We start from the raw sequence: 9,834 nt of genomic DNA, 5'->3' as shown, positions 1-9,834 counted from the left end.
AAACTTCTCTGTTTTCTTTTTTTTTTAAATCTGACTGTCTTTGTGGCCCCCTGACTCCGCCCCCTCCCTCTGTAAGGACCCCCCTCCACAAGGACCGATTTTTGTCAACATTTTAAAGGTCGCTAGAGAGGGGTTCCACTGTATGACCTAACCGCTACTGGCAGACGGCCTCAATCTTCACGCGCAAAGACGAGATTAATAGGTGCTCGGTTTTGGTATTTTGAATTACATTACATTAAACCTTTGTTGGGTTTCATGGTCATGGCAACAGCCATAATAATATTACATGATGTATAATATCATATTTCAGCATATGTGAATTACATGTCATCATACTAAACTGTCATACATTTTTATTCCTACATTATTGTGATTGATCACAACCAAACCTACTATCATTGGACACATCCAAATGCAAGCGCCTGTTCTTGACAATTTCCCTCTAATCTAAATATAAAATCAGTGCAATTTCCTGGGTCGGGCTTTGCCACAGACACTCACGGTTTGGCCTGTAGGTAAAATGTACAATGTATTTTCTGATTTGTGCACAAAAGCTTTTTTTCTTTTTTCTTTTTTTAACATAACAATGTTTAATGTCACTGTATGTTTAAAAGACCATGGTCATATTTGTAAAAAAAATGTTAAATTAGAAAATAAATAACATTTTGGTTCATGATTTTTCCTACACCTGTGCTAAAAATAAGAAATAAAAATGTCGGGTATATAAGTCACTCAAATACAGCTAGGTATGAATGGCTCGGTTTGAGTTTGTTGCAGTTGACCCTGCACAATGCGACATATCATGTTTTTGTTGAACAATTTTGACGTCACCCCTCCCATAGGGTGACGTATTTCACAACTTCCTGTGTTACACAAACTCTGTGATGACCAATTTTGACGTCACCCCTCCCATAGGGTGACGGATTTCACAACTTTCTACAGATGAACAATTTTGACGTCCCATAGGGTGACGGATGTCACAACTTCCTGTGTACACAAACTGATGACGTATTTCACAACAAAATGGCGCTGCCCATGGTCAACCTCGAAACTATCCGTATAGAATGGGGGCGTCCTCGCCCCCATAATAACTCATACTACTGTGATGTATTAGATAGCAAGGGGGCCGAGTTTCATGGAGATAGGGGACAGGGGGCTGTGTTCCTGGGATACATAGTTCTGTGTATTGGTGTACAGCAAGGTTATCTCAGGTACACAACAGCGGCACAGCACCTGTCGCCCCAACGACTGTCCAAAGTGATTGCCATGCATACATTCACGCGCGCGCCTGTATGTGTGTATGTGTGTGTGTGGTGTGTGTGCGCGTGCGTGTGTGCGTGCGTGTGTGTGTGTGTGTGTGTGTGTGTGTGTGCGTGCGCGCGCGCGTGTGTGCGTGCGAATGTGTGTGTGTATGGGTGTGTTTGTGTGTGTAAAGATATAGGAGAAAGTGGGCTGTATTCTAATTTCTATACGCGGACCAAGGTTAGCAGAAATGAGATATTATAGCAGTACTTAGTTAGCAGCTGTCGCTCCTTGGACTGTCCAGAGCACCCATTATACCGATACGATTCATGAGTTAGAGGGACGCTGACTGTGTTGGGTGTATGCAGTAGACCAACTCCGGAAATAAGTCTGTGGGGATTGTGTGGGTTGTGAAGGAGTCAATATAATGATATTCTTGCCGCGGGGCAAGCCTTCCACATGTGCTCATTGTCCACGCGTTTCGGACACATAGTGACTGACCTATAATATCACGTGGGAGAGTTTGCCTCACTAAAAGCAAGAGTATTCACTCTTTCACAACCCACACAACCCCGACCAAGTTATTTCCCATCATCGTCTACTGTCCAGCTTGGATACAATACAAACCGTGTTTTTTTGTTATTAGAGCATTGAATTGATCTATAGTGGATGCAATCTCTCTCTCTCTCTCTCTCTCTCTCTCTCTCTCTCTCTCTCTCTCTCTCTCTCTCTCTCTCTCTCTCTCTCTCTCTCCCTGTATCTGATTGTCCTCTGTGTCTCTATGTGTGTGTCTCTATGGAGTGTGTGTCTCTATGTGTGTGTCTCTATGGAGTGTGTGTGTGTGTGTGTGTGTGTGTGTGTGTGTGTGTGTGTGCCACGGTGTGTGTGTGTGTGTGTGCGTTGTATGTGTGAGATTTCCGTACCACTGTTGCTATAGTTATCGTTGTTGTTGTTTTTGTTTTCATTTGTTTAAATATCATGCATTTACAATATTGTCCGCCACATTACTCGTTTGTTTCTAAGAGCACATTTATAAGTTTATTTTGTTGTGCTCCCCTAATTACAACTTTCAATTACGGCTTTGTATTTATGCAACTGAATAAAAAAAAACCTGTTCAAACCAATACAAGCCGTGAGATATTCTGCCGTTATCCCCCATATGTATCGTGAAGCAGCTGTCATCTCTGCAACTATTCAGGGTCCTATCTACCAACATGATTCATGGTACAAATATGGGATAGCGGCATGTGTTCCGTGAATGCATGTGTATCCTTTGCGAGTTAATAATTATGAGGTTCATGTTTTTTAGTTGGTATTTGAACATAAAACATTTCGTGTGTCTGCCTGTCGCTAGTTGACTTGAGCAAGATAAGGATGATTTATAATGTTGTTGCTTATCATTTTTTTCATTCACGATTAGGAAATATGCAGAGAACAGGATGTCGTTGCTGTTAATATTATTACATAATTATGTTTATGGAAAGATGAGAAAGAAGATGAAGTGTATATTTATATATTTTTGAAATGAACTGAATATGGGCTCATATAAAAAAAAAGTGTATCCTTTGTGCAGCACTGACACACAGCAGCAGAGCAGATGCTGCATTTACAACTGTCATACAAAAGCGTCAAGCGTGGACACATTATATTATCATTTAACTGACTGTTAGATATAGGGGAAAGCGGGCTGTATACTGTTTAAGTCTTTACATGGGTCAAGGTTAGCAAAGGGACATAGCTAATGCAGCTGCCGGCTGGGGCCGAGTTGGACCACACCAACCTGGACTGAGCGTTCTCGCAATAGGCGATGCTAAGCGTCTCCTGTACATCGATCTACTTTAACACACAAAAATTAAAAGGAGCAAAGGAAAAACTTACTTCCTTTTTTTTTTTTAACAATTCGTCTCACAAACTTCGATCTACATGTCTCCAAAGTGGGGGAAAAAAGTACAAAAGTAATAGCGAGGAACTGAAAACCTGCTTGTTTTTTTGTTTTTTTACAATTTTGGAATGTTAAGAGTTTATCTGTTTCGAATTTCATCTACATACCTATCCACAGATCAAGTCAACCCAGAAATTACACTGCACTTTTCCCAACTGCTTGTGTTCATTTCGTCAGCCGTCATAGCGGTAAGGCGGGGCAGCTGCGGATATTTATTGTCTAAAGACATCGTTCCTGCAAGATGTACGAATCTCCCTCGTGGGGTGAAAGGCAATGTACTTCCCGTGTAAAGAGTTCGGCTTTCCGTCTGACCAGGCTTTTGCATGGGATACTGCTCAGTGGCAGTCCACTAGAGTTGGAGAAGACGACGACCTTCATCAACCGAGCTGGACCGAGTGTGTAGCGCCAGCGAACGTCAAGAAGAAGACATGGGCTACGACCATCTATCTGTTTTGCCACATGGGCTAAGACCATCTAGTGGAATTACGGGAGCTAAAGGGGTACCACTTATTGCAACAAAAATGAAATCAGCACAGACTGGTAGATAAAGTGTCCTTTAGTACCCAGTTCAAAATCTAAGCCCTGAGGTAATGGAATAAGTGAGTTATCGGATCAGAAAAGTCATGCAATCACACGGAACAAGCAGATTTGACTGGTTTGGCCTGCCGTCGCAAAGCCGGAAGTTTATGCGCGCCATGCACTCAAAGTCTAGTCGAACGTGCTTCGCGTGGCCACATGCAAAAAGGTGAGTAATCGATAATCTTTACGTTTTTATTCGTCCTTTAACATTTTTACCACTTCATTTTCTCGGCTGCATGTGTAGAATGCTAGCGCTAGTTCTTTATTTATGCCTTACGAATGCATTGGAAAGAAAAAAAACTGATATGCAGACGACCTAGCTTCGCTAAAAGTTCGTCTGCTTCCAGACAGCACAACATGAGTCTAAAACTTGTTTCACCGTTTCAAACGTGCAGATAATCTTTGCAGTGGATAAGCTCAGCATCACAAATACAATTATGAAGTTAGATTAGAAAAAAAAATGTATATTATACTCAAAGACCGTGCGAATTGTTGATCGTGCTTCCAGTATGTATGGTAGGCGAATGCTGTCAAAAATAACCTTCCTGTTGCACTGTTCGGTGATGTTTTATTTATGTTTTTATGTTATTGTCGCCATTGCTGACACTTTAGGCACTTCTCTGATGGAATGCTATCTCGATAGCCTTTATTTGATGCGTAAATCATTAATGTTATCATTTTTTTCTACAGTCACCTGCTTTCTGAGCGAAAACCTTGCTCTACACCAGTGACCACTGCGAATGAGACAAGAATGAGGTAGGTTTGACATATCAGCAATTTCTATTAAAGGCTAAAAAATAAAAAAGTTTTCATAAAAAAGGCTTAATAAAACAAATCCCGTATATATTATATTTTCAATAAATCATGTTTCAGTGGAACCCCCTTTCTTAAGACCAACAAAATAATCTGAGAAAACCAGGTCTTAAAATGGAGGGTCCAAATAAGGGTGTTTCACTGTATTCAGGATATTATATAATAAAATATGCTGTACTACTTAAAGACAAAATTAATTAGCGTCTGGACAATTATACACACAGTGTCAATCCAACTGCTTTATTTAAGTTTATGTTATAAATGTATTTTTTTCCAGATCATGGAGCAGTTGTGTATCCTGTGTGGAGGCAGCCTTTATTCAGGGGAGCAGATCGTCATTCCGCAACAGAAGGGAAGAGACACCATACACAGAGTCAGTACCCAGCGTGGTGATTGAATTGTTGTTGCAGAGGGGCAGGCTGTGCATGTATGTTGTCGCAGTTCATATACAAACAAGCACAACATAGCAGCCTACCTTCGTGGGAAAAAAGATGAAGATACTGCTGCAAATTTGAACCAAGGACTGCGGTCAAAGAATCAGCCCTTTGATTTCAGGAAATGTTGTTTATTTTGTGGCATGCATGCAGAACTTGTTTCAAAACGAGGTCCAACAGTACTTCCTGTTCGCACTTTAGATTTTCAGAAGACCGTCTATAGAATCTGTGCTGAAAGAGCAGACGAATGGCCTGAAAAGGTAAAAGGCAAGATAGAATTCGTCTCGGACCCTCCAGCAGCTGATGCTTTGTACCACCAATCATGCAGCACTAATTTTAGAACAAAAAGGAAACTTCCAAAGTGCTTTGCATCAGACACTGACAACAAAAGACCAAAACAAGGAAGACCAGTCGATGAAAAAAGAGCAGAAGCGTTCAGAAAAGTTGTCAATTATCTGCAAAAAAACGATACAGAAGTCACCATCATCGACCTCATCAGAAAAATGAAAGAGTTTACATGTGGTGACTGTTATAGTCACTCAAAGATGAAAGAAGAATTAAAGAAACATTTTGGTAATGAAATTATCATCACAGAAATGGATGGGAAAGCAAACGTGGTAACATTTCAGAGGACTACATGGTCTATTTTTCATTCCTTTTATTCAACACCTGAGACGACCGACGAAGAAACTCAAAAAGACAACATCATCAGAGCTGCTGCTGAACTTATCAAAAGTGACATTAAGAAGATAAACACCAGCAGAAAAGAATACCCGAAGTCCAGACAGCACTTTCTCAATTACAGCAAACTTTCCTCCGAGAGATCTTCAGTGGAAAGGACACTGATGTGAAGGTTGCTTCAATCGGCCAAGCAATTATGCAAGCAGCTCGCCCAAGAATTTTAATTGCTCCACTGCAGATTGGTCTTGGAGTTAAGATGCACCACTGTTTTGGTTCTGTACTCCCTTGGATTCAGCTCCTCTTACAGAGAAGTAAAGACGGACGAAATGAGTGCGGCTGCCACCCAGGAGATAATCGTGCCAGCCACAGATGAACATTTCATGCAGTACATGGCAGACAATGTCGATCATAACACTGGAACAATTGATGGCCTGAATACCTTCCATGGAATGGGCATGATTGCTTCCATAACCCCGTTCATCAAAAATAGGTCGTCCATCGCTCTGAAAACAGAGGTTAGGCTTGAGGAGGTCATGAAGAAAGCCCGTGTCAAAATCAGTTTCTACGATGAGAGATGTGAAGGCCTGGCAAGTCTCACCTATGAGAAGTTAAGGACAGTCCTACTTGAACACCCTACCAAAGAAGTTGAAGTCCTATGGAAGTCAGCATGGCTGCTCAGTCCTCAGAGACCGTTCTGGTCAGGAGTAATGCAGGCCGTCCACAATGGTGACTTTCCAGGTCAGTCATCTATTGTCTTCTTGCCGATGATTGATCTCAAACCCAGTGACAAAACTTGTATCTATTCAACGCTGTTGTTTCTTTCTGCTGAAGCTAGGCGATACAACAAAACCCCTGTAGTCACCTTTTGATCAGCCCCTGTGGTGGAAGGCCCTCAGCATCATATCAGCAGAAGCAGCTTTCAGTGAGCTACGTTCTGTAGTTCTTCGGCTTGGTCCCTTCCACATGGAGATGAGTTTTCTCGCTTGTATAGGACATCTCATGGCGGAAACTGGCCTGTACGATGCACTATGCACTGTGTATGCCCCAAATGCTGCCAAAGCACATCGGACCTACCAGCAGCACCAGCAGCTCTTCTGAAAGTGATTTGGTGTGCATGCAAGACTGACTGTGACACAAGAAGATGCAGCTGTCGTGAACACGGACTCGTTTATTCGCCTGGGTGTGGAGAGTGTCGTGGTGCCAGTTTCTCCAATTCCCCGTCCAACTTTACTGAATAAGGCGAGGCATATTGAGAAGCAGAGGTGAGAGAATATAAAAGAGTGTGCGTGTGCTTGAAAGCACATGCGTGTGTATTTTTCTGTGTGTGTGTGTGTGTGTGTGTGTGTGTGTGTGTGTGTGTGTGTGTGTATGTTTGTGTGTGTGTGTGTGTGTGTGTGTATGTTTGTGTGTGTGTGAGTGTGTGTGTGTGTGTGTGTGAGTGTGTGTGTGTGTGTGTGTGTGTTTATGCGAAAAAGCACTCGGATTCTATTTTCAACGCGTTTTGTGTCAACTACTGCCGTCATAGATATTAAATAGCTGCATTTCTGAGTCCTCTGAGCATGAGCCGAGATCTTTCTAACGAGATGCAACATGATAGGCTTATCTTGGAGAACAAAACAGTGTCTTCTTCCACTAATGTATGACGTCACTAATATGCAAATTTCTCGATTGTGCCGATAGTTTGAAACTTAGATTTTGCACTGGGCACTAACCAGACTGTTTTGAGAACATTCCCGCAAAAAAATTTTTTGTTGCAAAAACTGGTGGGTTGAAGCATGATTTTTGGCACGGTAACCGCACTAATCTATCTGTTTGACCACATGGGCTAAGAACATCTATCTGTTTGGCCACATGGGCTAAGGCCATCTATCTGTTTGGCCACATGGGCTAAGGTCATCTATCTGTTTGGCCACATGGGCTAAGGTCATCTATCTGTTTTGCCACATGGGCTAAGACCATCTATCTGTTTGGCCACATGGGCTAAGACCATCTATCTGTTTGGCCACATGGGCTAAGAACATCTATCTGTTTGGCCACATGGGCTAAGGTCATCTATCTGTTTGGCCACATGGGCTAAGGCCATCTATCTGTTTGGCCACATGGGCTAAGGTCATCTATCTGTTTGGCCACATGGGCTAAGGCCATCTATCTGTTTGGCCACATGGGCTAAGGCCATCTATCTGTTTGGCCACATGGGCTAAGACCATCTATCAGTTTGGCCACATACCACAAATCGACATTGGGAGTAAATTTGCAGAGTTGGAATTTCTTGAAAAATTATTTTTGTTCAAATTGACACGAGTGGCTTTTTAGACATTTTTAAGACTTTTTTTAAGACATTAACAACACCATTCCACTGTGTATAAACAGCATCCTGGCTGTTGAGTGTTGGCATGTGTCCAAGAGGAGGGATGTTCATGTCCCATGTTAAAACACAGGCAGATATGAGATAGTGAGCACAACTTCTGTCATGGGAAGGACTGTGCCTTTAAAGAGCGAGGGGAGAGGAAAAGGAAAAGGAAGGGCGTTGGAAAAATAAATGTTGCTAGGATACCCATCCTCCTGTGCCTGATATTATCGAAACAACCCCGTTACACACAAGAATGATTGTTCACAGAATGCACAGTGGCGAAAAATGATGCCAGCGAAAAGATTCTCCATCTTTGAAGGCAACCAGGGAAATCGTCTGAATCAGTGTTTGGTGTATTGATGTTTCATGGCGCTTTCCTTCACCAATTTGTCGTCGTATTTGAGGTTGTTCTTTTGTTTTTCATATTTCCAGTTGACTGGGTCTCAGCGAAAGAAGCATGCTTCCTAGGGCGGTGGGGGTGGGGGGACTTAATTTGCTTGAACGTTGAAACCTATAACTTACTCCTTCTAACTGCTAACAATCTAACACTCCGTCAGACCCCCCCCCCCCCTCCCCCCCCCCAATAATCATATTATTTTTTTGTTTATTTTAAAGACAAAAACGTGGCAAAGAGATAGGGAAGGGGCAAAGATGCAGAATTCCTACAAGGGACGATCTGATTCAGGTAATAATCACTCATCCATTGTCCTCCCCCCCCCCCCTCCATTATTAACCCCCCCCCCCCCCTAGTGGCCTCGGTGTGTGTGTGTGTGTGTGTTCGTGCGTGTTTTTTCTGTCATAAAGAAAAATCCAGCCTCACAATCCCCCCTCCCCGCTCCGTATCTAACAATAATTATTTACATCCTTTGGTTTTTAAAGAAAGAAACATTACAAAGAGGTGGAGAAGGGACAGGGAAGATGCTGAATTCCTAGAAAGCGTGACCCGATTCAGGTAACGATCTTCCCCCCTCCCCCTATCTCCTCCCACCCCACCCCACCCCCAACAGTGGCTTAATCTCAGCCCAGGGCTGTGTGGTATTTGCGTGGAAAGGACAGAGGAAGCATGTTGCGCATACCCCCTTACACCACAGACAGTAGTCAAATGCCAAGGAGGAGGAATTACACATGGGTGAACTACATTCACTCGATACTGTGGATCGACCGCTCGCTTGAGAGAGAGAGAGAGAGAGAGAGAGAGAGAGAGAGAGAGAGAGAGAGAGAGCGACTTCAGAACTTTATTACATAAGGATAAAGGTTTTAGGCTTAGCCTAATCTTCCAACCTGTATACAGAGAATAATTGTAAACGAAGCAAAGACTGCGCACATACACACACACACACACACACACACGCACGTATACACACACACACACACACACACACACACACACACACACACACACACACACACACACTTGTACACATACACACACCGATACATGCTCGCGCGCGCGAGCGTGCGCTCGCATACCTACACACATGCACATGCTATCATTTCATACCTAAAACAGTATCTCATCAAAGTATTAAACTAATAAAACATCAAAATAATGGTCGAGTATAAACATAAAAAATATTGGACTCGCAAAGTCATAAAAAAACAAGACCAGACAACGGAAATGTTTTTGTTTAAATTTCTTTAAAAAAGTACAGCAATGTATTGCCCAACAGGGCCACATACAGGCAGCTTAAGTTTCAAGAAGAAGGGGGAGGGGGACGAGGGATTACGCATTCAGATTAACTACATATACAGTATTTAAAAACAAACAAACACTTAAGAGCATTGCATACATG

The 9,834-nt window shown here is 42.5% G+C and overlaps 1 protein-coding gene and 1 long non-coding RNA gene across 2 annotated transcripts in view; one reads left to right on the top strand and one right to left on the bottom strand.

Annotated features, from left to right (window-relative positions):
- Nucleotides 1-9,834, bottom strand: part of LOC138949486 (zinc finger MYND domain-containing protein 19-like) — a 151,766-nt gene that overhangs the window by 120,692 nt on the left and 21,240 nt on the right. The window lies entirely within an intron of this gene.
- On the top strand, nt 3,701-5,316 carry LOC138948144 (uncharacterized). The gene is made up of 3 exons (XR_011449903.1): nt 3,701-3,929; nt 4,454-4,519; nt 4,854-5,316. It is a non-coding gene; the product is annotated as an uncharacterized lncRNA (long non-coding RNA).

Source organism: Littorina saxatilis, linkage group LG15, assembly GCF_037325665.1.
Source record: "Littorina saxatilis isolate snail1 linkage group LG15, US_GU_Lsax_2.0, whole genome shotgun sequence".
In the NCBI taxonomy this organism is placed as follows: domain Eukaryota; kingdom Metazoa; phylum Mollusca; class Gastropoda; order Littorinimorpha; family Littorinidae; genus Littorina; species Littorina saxatilis.
The sequence above is the reverse complement of the archived record's forward strand: the minus strand, read 5'-3'. Positions and strand labels throughout refer to the sequence as shown.